At 40.0% G+C, this 25,663-nt stretch overlaps 1 long non-coding RNA gene across 1 annotated transcript in view; it reads left to right on the top strand.

The window, feature by feature from the left end:
* Positions 1–24,034, top strand: part of LOC110344908 (uncharacterized) — an 82,588-nt gene extending 58,554 nt beyond the window's left edge. Inside the window, exons 3-4 of the long non-coding RNA XR_015449702.1 lie at positions 10,197–10,328; positions 23,862–24,034. This is a non-coding gene — a long non-coding RNA (uncharacterized LOC110344908). The remainder of the gene's footprint in view (positions 1–10,196; positions 10,329–23,861) is intronic.
* Positions 24,035–25,663: the final 1,629 nt, after the last annotated feature.

Below are 25,663 nucleotides of genomic sequence, written 5' to 3'. Positions count from 1 at the left end.
ATTTTATTAAAAAAAAAAAACACATCTTCTCTATCCAGTCTCCAGTTGGTGGGCACTTGGGCTGCTTCCAAGCTTTAGCTATTACAAACTGTGCTGCTATAAACATGGGTGCACATATATCTCTGTGGTATGATTCTTTTAATTCTTTGGGGAAGATCCCTGCAAGGGAATAGCTGGATCAAAAGGGACCTCTAAGCCTAGTTCTTTGAGGTATCTCCATACTGATTTCCACAGTGGTTTCAGCAGTCTACACTCCCACCAACAATGGAGAAGGGTTCCTTTCTCCCTACACTCCCATCAGCATTTGTTACTGGATGACTTCTTGATAGCAGCCATTCTTTCTGGGGTGAGGTGGAATCTCAGTGTTGCTTTCTTCTGCATCTCTCAAATGACCAGTGATGTTGAACAGTTTTTCATATGTTTAGTTGCTGCTTTTACTTCTTTATCTGAAAAATTTCTGTTCATTTCAGATGCCCATTTTTGAATTGGGTCTTTGAATTTGGGGGGTCTAATTTTTTTCAGTTCCTTATATATTCTAGATAGTAGTCCTTTGTCTAAGGTACAACTGCTGAAAATTTTTTCCCACATTGTAGGTTGTCTGTTAGCTCTGTTGGTGGTTTCTTTTGCAGTGCAGGAGCTTTTTAATAATATGAGTACCCAGTTGTTGATTCTTTGTGCTAGTTCCCATGCTACTGAGGTTTTGTTCATAGAGTCTTTTCCTATGCCAATGTCTTCAAGAGTTCTACCTAACTTATCTTCTACCAAAAGTAATGTTTCTGTCTTAATATTTAGATCTTTAATCCACTTATATCTTAGTTTAGTGCATGGTGATAGGTATGGGTCTAGTTTTAATCTTTGGCAGGTTGGACTGCAGTTTTCCTAACACCATTTGTTAAATAGGCTATCTTTCCTCCAATGAGGGTGGCTGGCTCCTTTGTCAAAGATGAGGTAACTGAGTATATCTGTAGTTGTTTCTGAATTTTCTAATCTGTTCCACTTATCCTTGGGTCTGTTTCTTTGCCAGCACCATGCTGTTTTTATCACAGTAGCTTTGTAGTATAGTATCAAGTTGGAGATTGTAATATCCCCAGCCATATCTCTGTTGCCTAGAATTTCTTTTGCTATTCTAGGTCTCTTCTGGTTCAGTTCCAAATGAATATTTGGAATGTTTTCTCTAGTTCTGTGAAATATATTGTTGGAATTTCAACTGGCATTGCATTAAACTTATATAGTAGTTTTGGAAGTATGGCCATTTTCACTATATTGGCTCTTCCTACCCAGGAACGGGGGATGTCTTTCCATTTTTTTATGTACTTCCAACCTAGACTGTTGTATCCTGCAAAATTATCTTTCAAAATAGATGGGGAAATTAGATACTTCCACAACAAAGAACACCTGAGAAATTTCATGAACACCAAACCAGTACTCCAAACAATCCTAAGCAATGTCCTAGAAAAAGACAATGAAGGTCACAACTCCATGAGGCCCAGCAGAGGGAAGCCACCAGGCAAGGTAAGACACTAAAGGGAAAGGGGGGGATAAAAAGAAATAAAAAAGCCAACAATAATAAAATATCATGTCAAAGATGAGTTAGTATCTATCAGTTGTAACTATCAATGTTAATGGCCTCAATTCACAAATCAAAAGAAATAGGCTGACAGAATGGATTAAGAAGTAAAATCCAGAAATATGCTGTATACAAGAAACACACCTAACTCAAAAAGAAATACATAGACTGAAAGTAAAAGGATGTAAAACAGTTCTCAATGCAACAGGAACCCAGAAAAAAGCAGGCATAGCAATCTTATTTGCAGACAAAGTAGATTTCAAACCAAAACTAATTAAGAGAGACAAAGATGGTCACTACATCCTTGGGAAGGGAACAATCCAAGAGGAAGAGATGACAATCCTAAATATATATGCACCAAATACGAATGTACCCAACTATACAAAACAAATATTAATGGACATGAAAAACCAACTAAGCACTAATACAGTTGTAGTGGGGGACTTCAATACCCCACTATCACAAATAGACAGATGATCTAGACAAAAATTAACAAGGAAATTCTAGAACTGAACAAAGCTATTGAACAAATGGACTTAATAGATGTTTACAGTGTTCTACACCACAAAATCAGAATACACATTCTGCACACGGGTCATTCTCCAAAATAGACCACATGCTAGCTCATAGTACATGTCTAAGTAAATGTAAAAGAATTGAAGTTACCCCCTGTATATTATCAGACCATAGTGCAATAAAATTAGAGATCAATGACATAAGAAACTGCAAAACTCCCACAAACACATGGAAATTAAATAACACTCTCCTGAACAACCAATGGGTCACAGAGGAAATTAAAGAAGAAATTAGATGGTTTCTACAAGTAAATGAAAATGCCAGTACAACATACAGGAATCTATGGGACACAATGAAAGCAGTTCTACATGGGAAATTCACAGCAATAAATACCCATATTAGGAAAATAGAGAGAACTCAGATAAATAACCTAATGCAGAACCTCAAGGTCCTAGAAAAAGAAGAGCATAACAAACCCAAAGCCCATACAAGGGAGGAAATTATAAAAATCAGAGCAGAAATCAATGCAATGGAGACTAAAAGAATGATACAAAAAAAATCAATGAATGGGAGAGTTGGTTTTTTGAAAGAATAAATAAAATTGATAAACCCTTAGCCAACTTTATCAAAAAAAAGGAAAGAAAAGGCTCAAATTCATGCAATTAAGAATGAAAAAGGTAAAGTCACAACAGACTCAGTAGAAATCCAGAGCAACATCAATACCTGCTTTGAGAACCTGTACTCTAATAAAATGGAAAACACAGAAGAAATGGATGGATTCCTAGATACATACGAATTCCCAAAGTTAAATGAAGAAGATATATTAATTCTAAACACCCCAATTACAATGAGTGAAATTGATAATGTAATAAAAATTTTACCAACAAAGAAAAGCCCAGATCCTGATGGTTTCACTGCTGAATTCTACAAGACATTTAAAGAACTATTGCCATTACTCTTTAAACTCATTAAGGAAGTTGAAAGGGAAGCAAGGCTTCTAAACTCATTCCTGGAAGCAAGTGTGACTTTGATTTCAAAACCAGGGTAAGACCCAACCCAAAAAGAGAACTACAGGCCAATCTCCCTAATGAACATAGATGCAAAAATCCTCAACAGGATACTGACAAGCACAATACAGAAGATCGTCAAGAAGATCATACACCCTGGCCAACCATGGGATTTTATAATACCCATGATTTCACTTTGAATAGATCTGAACCCACAGATTGTTTGAGTAATATGGTCTCTTCTGATCCATCATAATAACAGTCTAACAATTATGAATTTGAAATTTCATATTTAAATATATTACCCAAGAATTCAAAGATATGAAGAGAAATCTACTGTGAGAAATAACTAACCCAATCATTTTGGTTTAAATGACTCCTAGAAATAGAAGCCAGCAGGCTACTCTTGTTTGTGTAGTACTCCTAGGGGATAAATGGTACTTCTGCAATCCAACCTGGAGTGGCATGTCCTGCCTGTGCCCAGTGGAATAAGAGCAGTGACTGCCAAGAACATAACTTTCCCAAGATCAAGCACAGAGGCTCAGTCTTTAGCATATTTTCTGAATGATGCACTTAGTCAACTTAATCACACATTTAATACGGATTGTTGTCCCTGATTCTGATAAATGCAAACTATGGAAATTATTTATCTATCTGAAAAGACGTGGCCATGGGTGTCAGGGAAAACGATAGAAAAAGGACCTCTGAAACCTTCTACTCTTCAGAAGCAGTGAGAACGGGGTAGAAATGAGCAGAACTGACTTCTCACAACTCGGGAAAGTAACCAAAGGCGTGTCATAATCCAGCTCGCGAGTATTCGATAAAAATAGCCCAATGTTGCTAAGAACAGTGGGTTCTAGGAAGATTCCTTCCCTACCCCACTCTGCCCCCTCTCTGTGGAACCTGAGAAATAGCACAGTCGTCAGGGAACCAGCGCCCTCGCAGCCACTGGCGGGGCTGAGCAGGTGTGGACTCCTTCAGAGTGCTCGGCCTCAGTCATCCGTGTTTCAGCTGTGTCGTGTTTCCCAGAAGACTTTACCTGCAAGGCGTGTCTTTATTTGACCTGGCTCAGAACTCACGGGGTTGGGAGGAGAAGAAAGAAAAATCAGGGTGTTTCGGAAGACAAGGGAGAATGAAGAAAGTCAAGTGCTGCATGGAGCCGTGTGCATGTTCAGGAAAGGCCAGAGAAGATCCTGCGCCCTCACCTCTAGATGACCTTGAAACGCTGTGGAGCAGAAGGCCTGGGGTGAGGCAGAATCGCTCCTTTGGGGTGGTGTCTCGGGGATGTACTTGAACTCAGACACAGACGCGTGAAAGGTGCCAGCAGTCTCTAGAATCACCAGCTGGCCTCTAAGCTACCACTCAGAGACTTCACAGCTACACATAACAAAGAACATAGGATTTCTAGAATTTGTTCCTAAATTCATCAATGAGCAGGAGCAACAGTAAACCCTGGGAAGGGAGGAGAATCTTGTTTCTAGTGTTGATGCACTACATGATTTAAATTCCCATTTTCAATAAAACATTGTCGGCATGCAAAGAAACAGAAAGGCAAAACTTATACAAAGGAATAGAAGCAGACAATGGAAAACTTTTCTGAAGAAGACCAGAGATTATATGTAGTAGACAGACACTTTAATTCACCTGCCAGAAATACGACTTTCTGGGTTAAGTAATACCCCAAATTGATATCCATCTAGAAATTCAAAATGTTTATTTGAAAACAAAATCTTTGCCTATATAATTAGACAGGATGATGTCACAGTGAATTGAGGTAGATCCTAATCCAAAGGAGTGGTATCCTTGTTAGAAGAGAGAAGCTGGATGGAGACACAGTAGGGAGAGCTGTATGGAGACAGATGATCCAGGATGCCAGGAGGTGGCTGCAAGTCAAGGGACAGTGAGATTTCCCACAGCTGTGAGGAACCCTAAGAAAGACGAGAAATAGATTCTACTCTAGAGCCTGCAGAGGGAGCATTGCCTTGCCAATACTTCGATTTAGGACTTCGAGCTACTACAACTGTAAGAGATACACTTCTACTGTGTGAGCCATCAAGTTTGAGCTGGTCGCACAGCACACATAGGAAGCTGATATAATGGTCAAAAAACTAAAGATAATGGTGGCTAATTAGAATAATGTGTCACTAAGCATAAAATATTTGTGAAAAATAGAAATTCCATTTTAAAAAACAAGTAGAAATTCTGTAGACAAGAAACATATTAACTAAAATGAGAAACTCACAAAAGAACATAAAAGAGAGTTTTGAGGAGGCAGAAAAAAAGGACTGGAAAATAAACTCATTCATATCATCCAGTATAAGTACCAGAAAAAAAATGTAGAAAGATAGCCCTGACCTCAGAAACTTACAGGGTACCAACAAGAGTCACCTTGTATGCATAATGGGCTTCCAAGAAGTAGAGGAGAGAAATATAAAAAGGAACCAAAAGAACATTTGCATACACAATGGCCAATAAAGTAAAAAATTTAATGACCATATTAATCTGTACATTCAATAAGTTCAGTCAGTTCTAACTAGGATAAACTCAAACAATTGCACTTGGGATCATCATACTAAGTCTGTGAAAGCCAAAGCAAAGGAGAAAGAAAGACAGAAAGATGTTTCCAGACTCTGGTCAGTAATTCTAATCCACACGAATAAATAAAGAACAGTTAACAGAAAAATTCTATCAAAGTTTCAATGACATGCCACTTCATACCCCTTGGGATGGCTACAATAAAAAAATCCTAAAATAATAAATGTTTGTGAGTAGAGGAAAAAATTTGGAACACAGACTGGCTGTTGGTGGAGTGATTAAACTTACAGTTGATGTCTGATGCTGCCATACTGCTCCCAGGTATTTACCCAGGAGAAATGAAAACACAAGTCCCAACAAAAATGTGCACAGAGAGGCTCTTAGCTGCATATTTTGGGAATTACTAAAATACAGGCACTCGAAAAGTCCATGAGCGAATGAACAAAAGTATAAACAAAATGTCATATGACCATATAATGGAACGTCATCCAGTCATAAAATACATGAAGCTTTGGTACATAGTGGAATATGAGTGAACTTTACAAAACATGTAGAGAAAAAGAAGCTAGAAACATTAAAACAAAATACCTAGAAAAGGTAAATCCATAAACAGAAACAAGATGAATATTAACTAGGGGCAAAGGGGAATTGATAAAGCCAAGTTACTACAAGTGAACCTGGGATTTCTTTACATGCTATGAATATATTTGGGAATTATGGTGATTATAAACACAGAACTTTGCAAATATACTAAAACCCACTGAAGCATATACCTTCCAAAGGTGACTTTCATGGAATGTTTTATCTAAACTAAAAAAAAGTGTGGGACAAAAAAATAAAGCCATGAAACAGAAAAATTGACTTTATCACTTATAGTTAGAAATTGTTATATTTAGAAAAAGAAATTATTTTTCATAGGAGCGGTAGAAGTATTCACTTTTTATATTTCAAGTGACTTCAACTTTGCAACAAAATCACAATGGCATATACTACACAATTGTTCATTGAAAAAATGCTGATTTAGTGAAGCAGGTGAATGTTTAATTCCCATTTATTTATGCAGTGGTGGTGAGATTTCAGCAAAAGATTTTTAGCTTTAAGCATAACAAGATTTAACACATTCAGGTAATTCTTTATGTACTTTCACATTACCTTATATTAACCTTTCAGCTAAACTCACACAGTTTTTCTTCTTATTTTATTTATGAGGAAGATTAAAGAACAAAGAACATAAGGATTTTATTTAAGATTGCATAATAAATCAACGTTCAGGATGGTATCATTCTCCAGTTTCTTATTCTTATATTATTCTTTAATTATTGTACACCGAAGGGGGAGCCTGTCCAAAGAAAAGTGTCCGCATTAAACACGCAATGATATAATTTTCCTTCCTAATCTAAAAAAAAGCCGATATGTAATTTCATCATAACGAGTGAGATGTTCCTTCAGCTTTTGTTTAAAACCCGTCTTTGGAATGGTTAGCCATCAGCTCAGCTTTCTGGACAGGCTCAACCACCCCTGCTCTGCAGGAAGACTCTGGCTCTGATTAAAACCCGCTAACAGGCAGGATGTTCATCTCTGTTTATAGAAAACACCAAGACAGATGGAGAAGCAATTATAATAAAAACAGATCTGCTCCTCAAACAGACTCCTTAACAGGAGTTTAAAACCCAATGAGGAAACTGAAGGCTGTGGCTCCAGCCCAGCCCGCCCAGTGCACTGTCCGAAGAGACAGACAGGGATCCCTCTCCAACCAGGCCACGTCCAGCTGGACCTGGGCTTCTGGTACTGGGGGCCTTGTCAGTGCCAGCCGGAGTCACTTGGCTATGCCCCTGGAATCTCTGACTGGAGCTGCAAGAAGGCGGCATTTGTTTGAATCCTGCTGATCCCTGCCTGTAACCGGATAGGCTAACGCCACCCAGGGTGCAAGGCCAGGCCTGGAGTAAGAGTCTGGAAATCCCTGGACCGAGCCCCGTGCGGGCGGCTCCACAGCGGTGTCGGGCACCATGTGCCTGCTCACTGTGGTCCCGGTGCCCCACCACTGGACTCAAAAAGACCAAGAATCGATCCTCTCTCCTGACGATTAAGGAACCTTGGAGAGTCGTGTGTGGCTCCCCAGAATGGTCGGTAAACTTCTGTTTGCATGAAACACAAAACCCCTGGAAACAAGGCTGATGGTCACAATCCCATGAAGAAGAAGCAGAAAGAAAGAGAAGCCAGACTAGTGCAGTGGTGCGCAGATGATTCACATGGCTATGGTAATACGTTTATTTGTGCTGATGCTGGGTAAAAGGGTGTTTTAAATGATGGAAAGTGAGCTTTTAGCCTTTTCTTCAAAAAGCCTGCTTTAGAATGACACTTTGGAGTGTTTAACTATTAAAACCTATATGTGGCAGAGGAAGAAATTATTGCTATGAAAATATGAGAATATGCTAAGAGGCCTCGTATCACTGAGCATGTTACTGCTTTGAAGCTCCACACTTTTGGATCGGTGTTTGTAAGATATTGTGGCAATTATTAGAAAACCCCACAGGCTTGAAGAAAGCGCATCTTTTTGGAAGAGTCCACGCGTGGTCCTACCACGGCTGCTGACGCCCTGGATCCCCACGCCGTCCTGCTCTCCAGACCGAGTCTATTCTGAGGGCTACGTAGATGCCAGCTTACTCCACATGTTGCATTCCACGGTGCCGAAGTACATGTGCAAATGAACGGACATCAGAGACAGTCTACCTGGACGGGGCTGCTGGCACAGGTCAGCTGTGACAGCCAGGAGGGAGCAAAGTCAGGCCGGCTGGGCTGTCAGGCTGAGTCTGTGACGCTCCGGACTGAACCAAGCCGAAGCGCCTGTCGCCAGCCCGCAGGTGCTCCACGCAGTCAGTGTGGTGTGTCGCTCACGCTGTCCTGGGAGCAGAGCCCCAGGAGAGGGCGGGAGAGGCCACTGTGTGTGCCCATGGGCAGGCCATGGACGGAGCCGTGTGTGTCTCTGCAACTGAGCTGCCCAGAGCTCCACACATGTAGTTCTGACACATAGCTGCCAATGGGCAATGTTTTCTGAGAGACTGGGAAATAAAACCAGGTCGGAACAAGGCAGAGCCACCAGCACTAATGAATGTCTTCATTTGGCTCCCTCAGCTGAGCAGCCTCCTCACTTGCAGGCCACACAGAGCAGGGGAGGTTAGTGCTGGGTTACAGACTATTGCTATTAAAATCACAACGCTGCATAGAAGCACAGCCTCCTGAAAAGCCACATGTTTTACAGTGACTTTCAAAACACAGTTCTGGCTGGGATACACTTTTAGTTACGTAACTGAAAAGGTGGTGTGTGACTGCCACCTTGGACTTTCTGTTTGCAAAATGCTTTGTTCTCTCAAGAGCAGTATGAGCAAAATCCTATGTTTTTCCCCAGCTGAAGTAGTTTGGCTGCCATAGTGCGCCTCTCTCCTTCTCCTCGACATTCAGCTCCTGGTTCTCACTGTGGGCACCGTGCCTGATCCGGGCAGCCCTTCCTCACCTGGGGAGACCCGTCCAGGGATCCTCAGGGTCAGCTAAGACTCAGGGGCATCAGAGAGAGTGGGCAGGAGGGAGAGACAGAGAAAGGGACCGGAGAAGGAAGAGAGAACAGGAGAGGGACAGGACAAGGACAGGCAGGGGAGGATAGGACCGGGGGCAGGGGAGGGAAGCACGGAGAGCGAACGGTCTCACAAAACCGCCAGCATTTCAGGCACATCCCGATTCCTCCACTGACAGCTGCGAATAGCTGTGTGCTGTATGTCAGGGGTGTGCTGTCTTTCTATCACCCGCCCAGCCTTTCCTTCCCCAGGCCCATCTCCGCCCTGTCCTGGGTGAGGTCTGGTCAGTGTAGCTGATCGCTTTGCACTGCTCCGTCCAGGCTAGTGGGCCTCGACCTTTGATGGAAATTGGCCCAGGAGCCAGACGTGAAGAGACATATATTTATTCTCTACTGACCCTGTGGAACCAAGTTCCAGCCGTGTTTCCTAACCCCGTGATGCACTTCCCGGGGTAGGGTGAGGGTCCCCGCCGGGGGGCTCCAGCTGTTCTGAGGGGAGACTTTGCTGCCTCTAGGTGTGGTGCTGGCTTCTCATCTTTACCACCCATGTGAACAGGAGGAGGCATTGGGTCGCACTCATGTCCCTCCCCAGCTGATGGCCCCAGACCCAGCTGCAGGGCCAGGTGACAGTATTGGCTCGGCTGCTCTGTTTGACAGAGGATGGTCACGGCCAGCAGCCCCCAGCGCAGGGGGTCGTGGAGCTGGTGGGATCCACAGAGGGCCGCTCTGCCCTGTGAGTCCTCCACTGCACCTCAGACAGCCCTTGCGGCTGCTGTCCTACGTTCATCTGGCTTTGTTATTAGCCCTCCTGAGAACCAGGGCGCCTGACTGCAGTGGACGGGTCACCGAAGCAACCTCCTATAAAGTAAGCATTCCATCAAGCTTGGCCAGAAACAAAGCCACTTTTTTTGTCTCTAAAAACTCATAATTCTCAACAGAGTAACAACTTCTTCTTTAATCCATTAGAAGAAATGCACAACTCAAAGACATGATTTATTTTTAGATGCAACGCTCACTGGGAAGAGCACTCTGCAGAGGCGCAGTTGAAGGCGGTCCTTGTGGCTTTCCCAGTTAGAAGCATTCGACGCTGATGTTTCCACAAGGCAACTAGAGAGGACCGGGAGCTGAAACGCAGGTGAGCTACTCCAACGCAGCATCACTGGAAAGTTCCTGGCATCAGCTGTTTGAATCAGGCTCGCTTCATCTCATGGTCTTTCCACAAAATTGATCTTATCTGATTCTCACAGCACATTTGCAGCAAATAGAGCATCAAACCACGACAAACACAGCGTCTGAAGTCCATCTGCACTCCGCAGCTCCGCACACTCTCAGATGGTGAACAGATTCAGTAGCAGGTTACAGGCTTATGTGTAGGTTATTATGCAAATGACACATTTCTGGCTGGTCTCGTAAATCCTTATCCAATGTATTTCTGAATCATATATTAGAGGGATGAACTGATTTTTTAGATAATTATCCTAGATTTTCAAAAAAGATTTAAGAATATGAAATAAAGACAGCCTGGACTAAAGTTTCAATATTTCAATATGTAACCGATGACATTTCAGAAAACAATGAGGCAGGCATCAAAACAGCGCTGGTTGATGAAGACATGCCCCATGGACCACAGCCGCCCCCCTGTCAGGGACCAGGGGGTAAAGTGGATTTGCTTTCAGAGAGGTTGTTTTCTTTTCAGTCTTACTTATTTCCTACACTGTCACTGTGGTTGTAGCTATTTTAATTTGATTACAGGTAAGGCAAGACTGCGTTTATCACATTCCCAGAACTTTTCCTTCAAATAAACGCATATAATCGAGTTCAATAGGAAGTGTCCTGGGTACATCAGAGAAAGGAATTTGGCTTCCAGTCTTTTATTGACTGTAAATAAATTGCTCCTGAGACTGAAGATCTGAGGAATGCACTACATCAAGCCAGCTTTGACGAAATGTTGAAGTAAATACTAACCATAAAACTGGAAAGTGTCGACTTTTAAAACAAACTATAACTTCAAAATGAGAAAAAGTTTTATGAGCTACAGAGCTAAATGCAGACATTCGTTACAGGTTAGTTTTATTATTTAAAAAAGTGACAGTCTACAGCCATATCACCCTGAACGCGCCCGATCTTGTCTAAAAAAGCTACAAATGCAGCACTATTTGTATTTTATTTTATTTATTTATTTACTTTAAAATTATTTTAAATTTTTTCCCCATTAACTTTATTGGTACATTTTAGGTATAAAATACAGTTACATTCATCATTGGGATCTTGTACCATTACATGAGTCTCTTGGTTCTTATTTTTTTTCCCCCTTCCCTTGCCCTCCCTTCACCCCCACCACCCTTCCCTATTTGGAAAGACCTTGTTTCCATTTTTTTCCTTTTCTCGTATTCTTTCCTTTCCCTCTTTTTCCCTTCCCCTACCCCTCCCAATTCCCCTGCTCTTTTAGAACTTTTCTTCCTGTTACACAATATCAGTTATACATTTTTTAAATTACAATATTAAGATCTAGGAGACATTAACACAGATTTTACAGAATTTAAAAGGGTATAGAAAGCATATTACAAAAATCTTTTTTGAAATAAATTTGACAGCTTCTAAGAAGTAACTTGGAAGACAAATTAATGAAACTTACTCTGGAGGAAATATAAAATTTGAATATACCCTATTAAAGAAAGTATAGTCCTAGTTTGAAAACCTACCGATATGACAACAGCAGGCTCATAAACATTTTAACTGATAAATTATATCAAACATTTAAAGCAGAAAAAAGAAGGAACACTTCTCCCCTCATTTTAGAAAATCAACATTGTGCTAATCCTAAAACTGGATAAAGATAATAGAAGAAAAAATATGAACATAGATAGAAATTTGTTTAACAAAACAAACTCTTAGAAGTCAGACCTGGCAATATGTAGAAAGTGGTTTTGTTATAGGGATGGCAGTGTTGGTTCAGCATTGGAAGATCCACCCCCAAAAGTCATCATTTTAACAGAGGAAAGGAAAAAGCCATATGATCCTGTCACTAGTTGGAGAAAGAGTATTGGACTAAATTCCACAACCGTTCGTGGTAAAAGCTATCAGGAGACTAGAAGTAGAACAGAACCTTCTCAACAGATCAAAGACAAGTACTCCATACTTCCAGCGAGAATGCCTTATATGAATGGAGAAGATACAATGCTTTCTCCTTAAGATGCGGAACAAGGGCAGATATGCTTACAGTTTATCTGTCCGTTAAACTTTAAAACCTAGGCCCCACCAAAATAGTCTGGCAATAAAATGACACAGGATAGGATTGGCAAGGTAGAAGTAAAATCTTTACATGTAGATGAAATGATCATCTACACAGAAAATACTAAGAAATCTCTAGGAGCCCCTAGGACTTGTACTTGAATTTAGCAGGATTAGAAAACACAAGGTATATATAAAAATTCAGGTCAGTGTATACTTGCTATAGATGAAGAACTGGATATTGAAATTTAAAAGATATGTAGGATTAGAAAGTACCCAGAAAAGCCAAAAACAAAAACAAAAACAGTGTTGGAAGATGTTTAGCACCCAATTTTAAGACTTCTTCTAAAGCTACAGTAATCAAGGCAGTGTTGGTATAAGGAAAGACATATAGATCATTGGAATAAAACAGAGACTCTAGAAATAGAACCACAAATATATGGTCCACTAGGTTTTGAAAGATTATTTAACATTAGCATTTTATAGAATATAAACTCAATTCAAGAGCCAAGGAAGAGATAGTGTCTTCAGCAAACGGCACTAGAACACCTGGTATCTGTATATAAAAAATTAACCTCAACCCTTTATTTCCATACATGAAAATAACTTGAAGGGATCTATGAACCTAAATAAGAAAGCCTAAAAGTATAAAACTTTTAAGAAGAAATTATAAGGGAAAATATTTATGAATTCAGGGTAGGCAAGAACTATCTAGGATACAAAAAACATGATGTATAAAAGAAAAAAATTGATAAATGAGATTCCATCAAAATTTAGAACTTTAAATGACATCATTAAAATGAAAAGTGGTCCTTAAACAGACCATATTTACCATGCATATAACCTATGAGCAGGATATATAAAGAATTCTTAGAGCTCATTAATAGACAACCCAATTAAAATGTAGACATAAGATGATAAATAGCCAGTATAGCACAAGGAATGGTGTGCAATTCTAGAATCAGAAAAATACTAATCGGTGCAATAATAAGATTGAATTATACATTCATTAGGGAGATGAAGTCAAAAGTTATAAAAGCCTTGTCATGACTTTTTCTTTTTTTGGATTCTCCCCCTTTGTGTTTAATTTGTCACGTCCAATGGATTCATTCTGCTGGGTTTCCTGGGGTTGTGATCCTCATTGTCTTTTCCTAGGATATTGTCTAAAATTTTTTGGAGTGCCAGTTTGATATTCATGAAGTTCCTGAGGTGCTCTTTATCAAGAAAGTATCTTATTTCTCCATCAATGTTGAGAGATAGTTTTGCAGGGTACATCAATCTGGGTTGGAGGCTGTTTTCCTTTAGGGCTTGAAAGACATCCCTCCAAGTTCTTCTTGCCTTGAGGGTTTGCATTAAGAAGTCTGCTGTGATTCTGATGGGCTTTCCTTTGTATGTGATTTGTTTCTTTTCTCTGACTGCTTGTAGAATTTTGTTCTTCTGTTGGATTTCTGGAATCCTAACTATTATATGCCTATGTGCAGATGTTTTTTGATCAAGGCTAGCTGGAGTCCTATATGCCTCACTTATCTCTATGTCAAGTTCTTTTCCCCTCCTTGGGAAGTTTTCTGCCATCACTTCTGTGAGGAGATTTTTTAATGTCATCTGCACTCTCTCCTCTTTCTTCATTGACTCCAATCAATCTTATGTTATTCTTCTTTGCATCGTCTAGCAGCTGCTGGATTGATTTCTCATGTTCCCTTATAATTTTAAAGCAATTTTTCTTTTCCTGGTCACTAATTGCAATCTTATCTTCTATATCTGAAATTCTGTCCTCACATTGGTTCATTCTGCTGTGCAGACTTTCGATGGAGTTGTTAATCTCTTGGATATCAGTTTGTATTTGTTTTATAGATTCCATTTGTTTCCTGTGTTGGGATTCCATCATGTTCCTGAAATCCTCTATTTTTTTATCTGTGTCCTCTCTAGATTTATTAATCATGTCTTACACCATGAGCACAATCTTTGCTGTTATCTGAGTAATTATTTCTGATTTCATTTTTCCCAGATCCTCTTTTGTTGCCAGTTCAGAAAGAGTCCAGGTGGTTGAGTATCAGATTGTTCCGTCTTGTTTCCCTTTGCGGTTGCTGTAGGTGATCCAGAAGTCTGTTTTTGAGGCTTGTTTATGTGTCTTCTCATTTCCACTCGGGGGGAGTGGTGGTAGTGGTGGTGGTGGTGCTTCTGGCACCCACACGGCTCACCTTCTATGCCCTAGGAGCTTGGGATGGTGGCGGGGGAGCTTCCTTTCAGGTGCTGGACTATTTGTAAAAGTATATGTACATATGAAATATGTAAACTATATATACACTGTGCTGTACATTATACACATAAAATGTATAAAACTACATATATACAGACATACAAATACATATGTAAAAGTACGTGTTCTAATATCCTTAATATCTTAATATATCAGTACTTTATTAACAATACATACTGTCATATATTAATATGCATTTAATATATACTATTTTAATATATATTATTTACTATATACTTTTAGTATGTACTATACTATATACTAAGGAATATATTTCTTTTTCTTGCTTTATTCATACAGGGTCTCACTATGTAGTTCAGGCTGGCCTTGAACTTACTATGTAGCCCAGGCTGGTCTCAACTTTACAGTGATCCTCCTACCTCAGCCTCCTGAGTGCTGGGATTACAGGCCTGTTCCACCATGGCTGGCAAGTAATGAATTTTTTAAATACTTAAAGAAACCTAGTTTACTTTCTATTTGTGTTCCTAAGGGTGATGTCCAGATTTTTTTGGATTTATTACATTAACTTTGATCAAGATATAATCCTGGCCTTGTTTCTCAGAGTACAGGTTGATGGTCCACAGTCTCAGCTTCTCTGGAGATGTAGCTCAGGATTTTGTAATTTTACCAACAAATTATCTGAGAGATTCCTGGTAGCAAAAGTGTCAGAATCACTGTATCCGGTAGTCCTAGAAATGGACAGTAGGGGCAGAGGTGCCTGAGCATCTTTGAGAGTGGTAGTGATACCACTGGTGGGAGCAGGGCACCTTTTGACTTTGGCATGTATTATATTTGGAAAATTTAAAAAAGGATTTCTTGTCTATTCACTCCCTTCCTGCCTCCAAAAGAATAATCTTTACACAGTAAATTAACACAAATTCAATGAACAGAGTTTGGAATATGCTAAAGGCGTAGCAATCAAAACAGAAACAAATGTTAGACACTCAGGTCCCCATAATCAAAGAATATTTTGCATTATTTGCTTACATGAATTTTTGCTGTATATGCACATCTAAATATACCACCAAACACATATTCTAGATATATTATGTACAAAATTACACTATATATCACAGATAATATACACACATAGTTTTCAAAAGTGTAGATTCTTTTGAAAGATTCAACCATAAATTCTGGGGTTTTTTCACTCGAATTGTACTTTTTAGGCATTTTGCTAATGAACAAAGCTCATCATAACATTAATACAGTTGAGTACTTTTCCAAAGTGATGTCAGTTTTGCATTGGCCCCAGACTAGGACAGAAAATCAATGGGGCATCTCTTTCCCTTCAGCTTGGTCATAGTCGCGGAGACTAGGTTTATATTCATTACAGTCTCACGGAGCAGCCCGCTACTGTTACTTTGTTGCAAAGAGCCTTACTTCATTCAGGAAGAGCAATGTACATGATAGATAATAGGAAGTAGGGAGCTCTTCTTTCAATTGGGAAAGGCAAAAAGAGACAGGGGATGGAGAGGGAGGGGAGGGACAGGGGATGAAAAACTAATTGGAAAAATGGAGATAGAGCTTTGCCAACAGGAAGGAGGAGGGCGCCAAAGGGCGTTAATGTTCTACGTGTATGTACGCCCCCTCGGGGCAAATGCAGCCAGTGTGCACTGCAGGTGGTGCATTTATTTGTGATAAAAATATGAAGACACTAGAAAAAGCGTTAAAGCATGGTTTTAAGTTTCAGGGTATATCTATTCTGGGTAACCCTCTTCATTCCTGCCTAACTTGCATCATTTTGTGCCTTAGAAACTTTTATCTTGAGATTTTCTAGATTTCCTTAGTTATATTTTCTTAGAATATTTTCCAGTCATTTTAATTCTCTACTATATAACCTGGAAAACTATACCTCCAGAATGCCAAGAACTAACAGCTGGAAAATAAATCACTGTGGATTATTTTTTCTCTTAGTAAATATTTTGGAAGGTTCTCCTGTAATCCAAGTCACACAGAAATGCTAAATACGATAGACCCAATGGTTGCTTTCACGTCATGAATTGAAATGTTACTCTTGGACAACAATGGCTACAAATGATGATTTTTTTCCATGACATATGTACATTAAGGAAAATCATTCTGAGTGGTGCTGAGTAAGGGATACAAACTTTAGAGAATTTCTAGTCCTTTGGGGCAACTACAAATGTAATTCACCCTGTATTATTTCTCAAAGAAGGAGACTTGGTCTTTGTCTTCCTGGGGCACTTTAATGATTTATACGGCCTTCCTGTAAATGTTGGACAGATTAATACAATACAAATCAACTTAATTTAGTTAACATGAGATTTATGCTATGGACTTTGTTAGGTCCTTATGCAGATTACAAAAAAGATTTGCTATTCCTCTGATGATTCTGGAAAACTAGACATTCGTGTTGAAATGCAAATATCTGCCTCATACCATAAAAAAATTTCACCTACTATGGAACTAAATGTTAAAAAACTTTAACATTATAAAATAAAATATATTATAAAAACATCACTTTACATCCAAAAGAGAGAATATTACTTAAATCCAATGATAAAGTAAAGATACAAACTAGAAAAACAACAAATAAATAGAATTTAATATAGCAAATATTTGACCATAATAAAAACAACAATCAAGCTATGAGTGAGAAGAGTAGACAGAATGAATAATTAATTCTCTAATTCTCTAATAAAAAGAAGAGAACAAAAAAGCAGAAATAATCTTGAAGGATAAGAATAAGTAATTTCACTTAAGAATTTTTAATGACAAATAAAAGATATAGAAATGTTAAAGTAATTTTCAAAAGGTGAATGGTGAATATCTATTAGCAGAATAGATGAATACATTGTTGCATGGTCATAAAATGAAATACATTATTCCTTGGATGTTTGTATTCTTGAAATGGTTTATTAAAATTTAAATCTTCTCTTTCCAGTAATTTAGTCACCAAAAAGATCTGGTGCTATCCCTGTGTGGAGAGAACTGGATTAAGTATAATTTTGTTTACATTTGTCAAAGCAATGTGTTTGAAAAAAAAGTGAGAACAGAGCTAAATAAATTAAGTGAACTAAATTTATATAAAAGAAAATGGCTTTTTCTTTTCTTTTTGCTAAACAACCTGTTGTACCTGAAATCTTAGGCATCTCTGTGGAGAAAGGAGCAATCTAAATGGAAATAAAGTGGTTTTGTAATTGCAAATTTGTATGTTAGTAAACTATCACCTCAGGGAATAGTGGAGAGTTAACTGAGTATTCAGAGCCAAAGAAAGACAATTCCTAGGGAAAAAAAAGAAAATATGAGCCAGAATGAATGGATCTAAGAGAATGATATTAATGCCCCAGTTTGGGGAGTTTAATAGACCATCAAGTTCAAGGGCTAGGAGGACTCATAAAGGAGGGAAAAAGCCCGGCTACCTGATGACACCACCTTTCAGAAGTGGAGATCTGATCTCACTCACGTTTGTAAATCTTGGTAGTTTCCAATTTTCTATACAAATTGAATTTATTTTAAGTGGTCCATAAAAACCACAGGTATTAATGGGCTATGCGGTATTTCAGTACATGTCTGCATTGTGTAATGCTTTAGATCAGGTTAAATATACGTCCCGTCGTGGTCATTTCTTTAGGGTAAAAACAAGTTTTCTGTATTTTTAGTTTAGCAGTCATTCAGTGGCAAATTTGGTGGATTGAAAGGAAGACCACTGCAATCCCACAGCTCTTGGGGAATCTGTCTTCAGCCTTGGGATCTCATCTCCAGGAATTTCTTGAGCTGTTTCCTGCCACAGGTCAGCACCACTGGCAGAAGGGCGTGATTAACTGCTCTAATCCTTGATTGAAATGTAAAGCAAGCTCTCATCATGGCCCCACGAGAAATGTTTTGAACCTCTGCGTCCCCAGAGGAGTTCCCAGGGCGACTTGGCGGCGGGGGGGGGGGGGGGGGCGCAAGCCCTCCTCTCAGTCCCAAGCCGTGGGCGTCCTCACCTTTACCTGCTGGCTCTGAAACACGGGCTGCGGAAACAGGAGCCGCGCACGACAGCATTGTCCGTGTGCAGTGCCACAGGCGCCACACAGCAGTTTGGGGGCTGCTGGGAAGGTCGCGGTGGCTTTTGTGACTGTTTCCTGCAGTTTATTTGTTTGCCTGTTCAGTAACACTGACTCTGTGGAAGGGATCGTTCGGTGTCGTTTGGAGATGGGTTGTGATTCATGTTAAAAGGTTTAATACTACACGCAAATGCGAAAGCTGTACAAATGTAACAGGGGGACCTACTGTCAACCTGGACACCTCTGAAGTGAACTTGGGTGAGGTGACACCCGGTTCTTTTCAGGCTTTGGACGTGAAATCCATTTTAGCCTTTTCGAAAGCGTCTATGTTTGTATGAAATAAGACACAAAGCAGTTTCTCTGTTCGGTGGATGCAACTTTTTCTTTGCTTAATTTTTATTCGTGAGGAACCCTTCGCTTCTAGTTTTCTCTCTAAAGTCCGCATAGCTCATGGCAGGGAGTAGTGAAGAGAGGCTGACAGGAGCAATGCTTCTGTGTCCCTAACCTCAGCCATCAGACTGCTCTCTTACATCAGCGAAGACCAAGCTTGATGCTCGCTCCGCCTTTCACTTTGGGGCTGATACACCCGTGTCTCTAGGCCGGGTGATTACTCTGTTTCCTCGTGTATCCAAAGATAGAAACAGAAGCCGGGGCTGGGGAAGCTAGGAGAATAGGCCCCGACTGCCTAAATTCGCAAGAGCTGACAGCGTGTGGGAAAAACAGAAGGATGCCACGAAGTGCAGACAGGAGCCCATCGGCAGGTGAGCTGCGAGGCGGATGAGCTCAGGAAGGACAAGTGGTCTTGCCCGGGTGACACTGAGGTTAGCGTTTCCTACCGCAGGGCCCCATCCTCATGCCGAAGGAAGAGTTGCTGAAAGCGGTTCCTCCCCTCTGTTTCTACGCATTTCACTAACTTGATGCATGGGAATGTTTCAGTATTGATCTGAGTCTTCACTCATGGATCATCATGCTTTCCTCAATGCCCTGAGACTGGGCCCTCAGTGTGAGGCACATGTCGCAGGTGTTCGTGGTGAGAATTATGCAGCAGTCACACTGAGGAAGAAACCTCAATGGACCCAGGGATTGCTGCGGGACACCCCAAAGCATTGTTTTATGCTCTCAGCCAGAAGGGGAAGTTGGTATTAGCATCACATAGGAAGTGTCAGGGATTCTGGGAAATCAGAGAGGAAAAAACAAGGAAAACAAAATGAGAATATAATTGAAATCTACCCTTCTGACTGCAAAATATGTTCAGGGCCTCAGAAAGTTGAATAAAATGGTAATCCAGAGAGTTTGTCACCCATGAAATGAATATTTTGAGAGCAGGTTAATCTTTTTCAATCTGCTGAGTCGGAATCTGGATTCGTTCCACACTTCAGGTGACAGATGCCAAAGTATCTTCAAGAGTAACCAAAGGGTGCTGCTTAGCAAATACAAATATTAAAACAATCATCCTTCCAGAAGCATAGCCTCCGTCTCCAGTGACTAACCTTCTACACTATATTTTCACCTAAACCATTATGCTGGGATGGAAAAAGACATCGTGTTTTGCAGCTCTATTATTTTCATGTCAGAAGACTGATGAGAGTGATAGAGAGTTTAGGGTGTCATGCTTTCCCCCAAAAGCCACATTTCTCCTGGAGCCATTTAATATTTCATTCCTAGTATACACTATGATATAAAAAAAATCTGAATCCTGCTACTCTTTGTTGTATAGGTAAGAAAAAGAAAACATCAATTTGCGATTTATATAGAAACTCCATGTTGACACTAAAATAAAGCAGTGGGCAATATAACCTGGCATCTATTGTAATGCTGCATGCTTTTGTGATGTTCTGAAAACATCACAATCAATTTAAACAAATAGTCTCTTTTATTAAATGCCACTTCCTACCAAGGCCGGTTGTTCATCTGTTTTCCACACCGTAGCTACAGTCACAAGACTGCTTGAATGGAAACCTGCTAACTTTTCAGTAAGGCTGTGACCCCCCAGCCCCCCAAAAAGGAGAAAATGATCCCCCAAAACACCTCAGAGACTATTCTGACCAGGAATAAAGTGGAAATTTTGTGTCGTGCTTTTAAGTAAACATGTACTTTCCAAACTTAAAACTAGGAGGCAAGGTTGTAGGAAGGGGTTCGTGTCTTTCTTTTGACTCAAAGTCTATGAATTTGCACATAAGGGCGACAGGTACCTGTTCACCTGCATTTCGAAGTGGGCCCGGTATGTGGGCACTGCAGCCTGGCAAGTAAACACACAGATAGCAAGAGCTCAGAGTGCTCATTTGTTAAAAGCTTCGTCATTCACTGAGATGAAGCAAAGGATAAAAAGTGGTCCAAGCAAGTAGGAGGCAGAGACACAGCACCCCTCCCTTCAGGCCGCCTTTGGAGTCCTGGCACTGCGCTACCTACCGAGCCGCTTCTGCTGACTCCTGTCCTGCCCTAACTGCGTGCTCTCCCCTGGCGGGACTCCCCAGAGGCCCTTAAGCACGTTGCCCCTTCCAAGGCTAAGTTTAGAGGTGAGGTTCTCTATGAAGTCTTGTTAGACGCTGGGAGGCTCCCTTATTTTATAACAACCCTTGGTCATACTGTATTAGAACCATCAGTTTCTTGTCTCCCTTATCAGGCTGTAAGCTCCTCAAAGCCTGAGCCTGGCTTTGCTACCTGGTGGTACCCAGGATTCTTTCAGTGAGTGAATATATGTACCTAGTGGCATTGAAATCAATTTAATTTCGTTGGTTTTCTGTGCAGACAGTAGTTAAAAGGAAGAAGGGGAGGGATGGGGAAGTAAAAAAATTAAGATGTGTTATGTATGCACCAGTAAATTAAAAAAGCAATTAAAATTACAAAGCCATCTCCCTGCAAGCTATAACCAATATTAATTGGCCTCCTCTGCTACACATCTGGTTGTATTACTGTTGGTGTTCCCAAAATAAAGAGTAGGCAGGGGGAAGCCCCTGTTCCTTAGAATCAAATGGAGTGAGGACACATCTGCCTTTGCACTTCCACCTGTAAAACTGAGCTGGTGCGCACGGGATGTTCGGATTTAAGGTCTGGGAAACTTGAGTCTGTTCCGCCAGTGCTTAAACTGTGATTAAAAAGTTTTACATAGATACCAATATTCATGTTCTCATTTCTGAAATAATGTTATCACAAATACATTTTTGAATGATGTATAATTATAGAAGCACTTCATTCTTGCCCATCTTGACACTTTCATTGAACCCGGCAACAACGGACAGTTATGTGCATTTATTCAATTTTGAATAAAAAAGTGTTACCTAAAATGCCTACCTAACTCACTTCCAGGATAAATAATAATTTTTACAACAGATTATTCCCTCAGACATCCAGTTCTACTATTATTTTAGTTTTATATCTCTACAGGTATTTAATTTTATTTCATTTCTAATATTATTTTTATTTTATTTCTACACAGCTTTTGATGAATGTCAAATGTTCCAAAATTATCACAAATTGTCAAATTAATGAAATCGACACATTTTGATAACATCTCAATCTATTATTTGTGATCACTAACAGTCATTAGAGGGTTTTGTATTTATATTTAAAATACACCTATATTGTAAATATATTTACATGAGATATCTTTATGCAGTAAATATATTTAAATATGTTTATGTTTTAAAATAGATTTAAATATATTTATGTTCAATTGCTAAGTGTGCAATCAGATAATTTAAATTAACATAGAATGAAATGCAATTTTCTAGAGTCAATGATGCCAGCCAAGAGATAAGGAGAGATGGGTCAGTTGAAGATAAAGAACAATTACAAGATTTTCTTTCTATTAAACATTCGGTTTACAGCTTGCTTTCTCCAAAGCGGCACAGTATTTCAGAGTAGTGATTCGTGTCGATAGTTTTGAATTTCTGTATTTGAGAAATATTCACTACTGCAATTGGCACTGCAAAATGGAATTCTACAAGTTAGGCTTGCTTTCTTCTAGAGATAAGCCACTTTTCTGAACTTCCTTCTGCTGAACACCTAGCCAATACTCTCTCCTCTCCTCAGCCCCAAAGCAAAGACAGAATAAGAAGATGCCATACCCAGGTCAGATGCCTGTTTTGTTCCACAACAAAGAAAGAAGAAGAACCAAAGATGACTGGGAGCGACAAAGCAAGTGTGGAGGCCTCATCCTCTGTCCGTTCCCCACTCCTCTGGTTCTTACTGTCAAGACCCTTGGCCTCCTGTAAACTGGGGATGATGATTTGAGGCCAAAGGCCCCTTCATACTCTGCACAGCCAGCTTTGAACAGACCCCTTTTTCGTTTTTACCCAAATACATGGTCTCCTTTGAGTTGCTCAGCGGTGGGCAGACAAACTGAGCCTAGGAGCCAAAATGGCCAGTCACAGTACCTCCATCAGCTTTTTGTCAGAGATACGAATTTGGAAAGTTTGGGGAAAGTTAAAATGGTACACAACTGGCGCGGGATTCTGACTCTGGCTGGCTGTGGCATCACTAGTCTTGTTTTTCTGGGCTTTAGATGCCTAGTCTGGTGCCCCTCCACACTCCTGTGGTCCACTTCCAGAACAGCTGCCCCGTCAGACATTTTGACTGGGATCTGACCGGATGTCGAAGTTCGAAAAACGTATGAAAACCATCAGCCTTTCAAGTCTTAAACATTTGGAAATGATTCCACCCTTAACTGCAGGAATCACCTTTGGTGATACAGAACACAGGCAGTGTGTGGGCAATACGTGTGTGCTTCGATGCTGTTCTTTTCAAATGTCCACACTGTGTCCAATCACCTCTTCACCTCTGCTACGGTGGCTTTAAAACAGGCCTGCAAATTCCTTGACCAGACCTCCAACACCAGGTGAAGTCTCAGGCCCTTCCTCTTGGTCACAGCCTGGTCATGGGCAGCCAAGAATAAAATTGAGTGGTGGTACTTCTGAGCCCAGGCCCTGAGAGCAGTGTCTCTCCCTGTCTCTGTCTCTCTCTCCCTCTCAGCAAGAATAGTTTCTGGGACTGGCCACTGTGCTGTGAGGAAGGCTCAGCCATGTGAAGTAGCCAAGTTTAATATTAATATTGCATTTCATAATAATATTAATGTTATGTGATTAGTCTTGGCAATGGAACATAAATGGGCATGATGCGTTTCCTTCCTGGGTAAAATAATGAAAACCCATGTTTTCCTCTTCTGCAGGAGATGACAGATGGAGGTGGACCCAGCTGTACACTGCACCTGTTGGAGGGTGCACTCTGTCTCTCGGAAGGCTGCTGACAGAGTATCAAATGAACAAAAAAAAGCACATTCAAGTTCTTGCCTCTTAAATTCTTAATTATTAGACTTTTATAGGAAATATTTTGAAATATCGGGAAAAGTATGAAAAAATGTAGTGGAATAAAAAACCTACAGTCTTAGTCTGTGCTGGTGCTGTTTGTTCACAATTTTCTCATTCTGTGAAATCTTTGCTGAAAATTTTCTGGATACGTGAAAACACTGAGGCAATTAATTTTTCTTCACTTTAATTTTTCCTTTTTATATTTTACTTCCATTTTTAAGCCTGCTTAGAAGAAAAGTGCATGTTAGATAGGTTATCCATCTTATAGTACAGCTGAGGCAAGGGTAAAAAATGAAGAATTAGAGTGCTTTTCTCTCTGCCCAGACAGAATGCGTTAACACTTAAAATCCTCAAATTCTATTTCTTTAAATTGTTCCTACTTCTACCTGGACATGTAGGTAAGTGAGAAGGAAACCATAGCACGGAAGGAAAATGTGATACTCATGTTTAGAATGGAAGAAAGAGCCCATGTTTCTTTTGTTCCATTTTTTCTTCCTTCTTTGTGTTTCTTTTTTATTTCTTTGTTAAAAATGGATGATGCCACATTTTCCACCACCTCGTTTTGTGCATCATATATGCCCAGGATTAAGGAAACTGCCCATTTGTTTTCAGCTGCATATCTGCTAAAGCTTCAGCTTTGATTTTAATTTCTGTAGGACTAACTGTTTGGCTCCGTTAATACTGATGACAAAAGAACTATTTTTGGTGCCTCTTGGGAAGAAGAGAGCTGGAGCCTGTTATTTTCAATAATCCTGCTGTTCAGAGAGAATAGTGGCAACAAAGCCACTTTTTATCAAGTAACACTAAATTCCCTTGCCTCCGTGGGGTTATTCTTTAGTCTATCCACTTGGTCAAAAGTGCAGCACATCAAGAGTGAGCCATCACTGCTGGTTGCCTGATTCCAAAAAGAAGGAACCAAGGATGCATTGTTCCTTTGTTTCTTCCCATATTATGCATTTTTAGAAAGCAGTTCTTGTTTGTTTTTATCCTCAAGTGTTTAACAAAGATATCATTTCAGCACCTCATCCTGAGACCTCATTTAGAAACTTATTCCGTCTATTTTCTTCTCAATTTTTACTTCCATAAACAGAGAATCACTGTATTTAAGTTAAACATTGACTACTTTCATCAAAGAAGTCAAGAAAAATCCCTGCAATGCCACAGTACTAAGATTTCCCAAAGAGCATCCTGTAGATCCATAATCAATACCATGTAATTAGTAACAGTGGTGGATATAGCCCGTGGCAGACCTCAACAAAACATATGCAAGAAAAAAATGCACAAGAACAGTGATCTAGCAAGAAAAACTAATGTCAAGAAGGCTGAGTCCACCAGTGAGAACAAAGTGAACTTTTCTTAAATATCTAGCACTATTCCACAGGATAAATTTGAGGGGCTCGATGGAGGTATAATCAACATAATTTGGAGACCAGTTTATGTCAGTCTTGAGAACAGAAGTTAAAATAATTACAAGGTTATGGGCCAGGGATTTAGCTCAGTGGTTTCACCACCCACCTCACAAGCACAGGGATCTGAGTTTGATCCCCGGTACCAAAAAAAACCCCCAAACAACAAAACAAAACAAAACAACAACAAAAAAATAATTACAAGGTATAATTTGGTAGACCACATCACCTTAAAAATTTAATTGGAAAGATATGAA

This window comes from Heterocephalus glaber, unplaced genomic scaffold (genome assembly GCF_053883595.1).
Source record: "Heterocephalus glaber isolate CG9 unplaced genomic scaffold, H.glaber_assembly_v1.0 deba00000768, whole genome shotgun sequence".
Taxonomy (NCBI): Eukaryota; Metazoa; Chordata; class Mammalia; order Rodentia; family Bathyergidae; genus Heterocephalus; species Heterocephalus glaber.
Note: the sequence above shows the minus strand (reverse complement) of the source record. Positions and strands in the feature narration are given on the sequence as shown.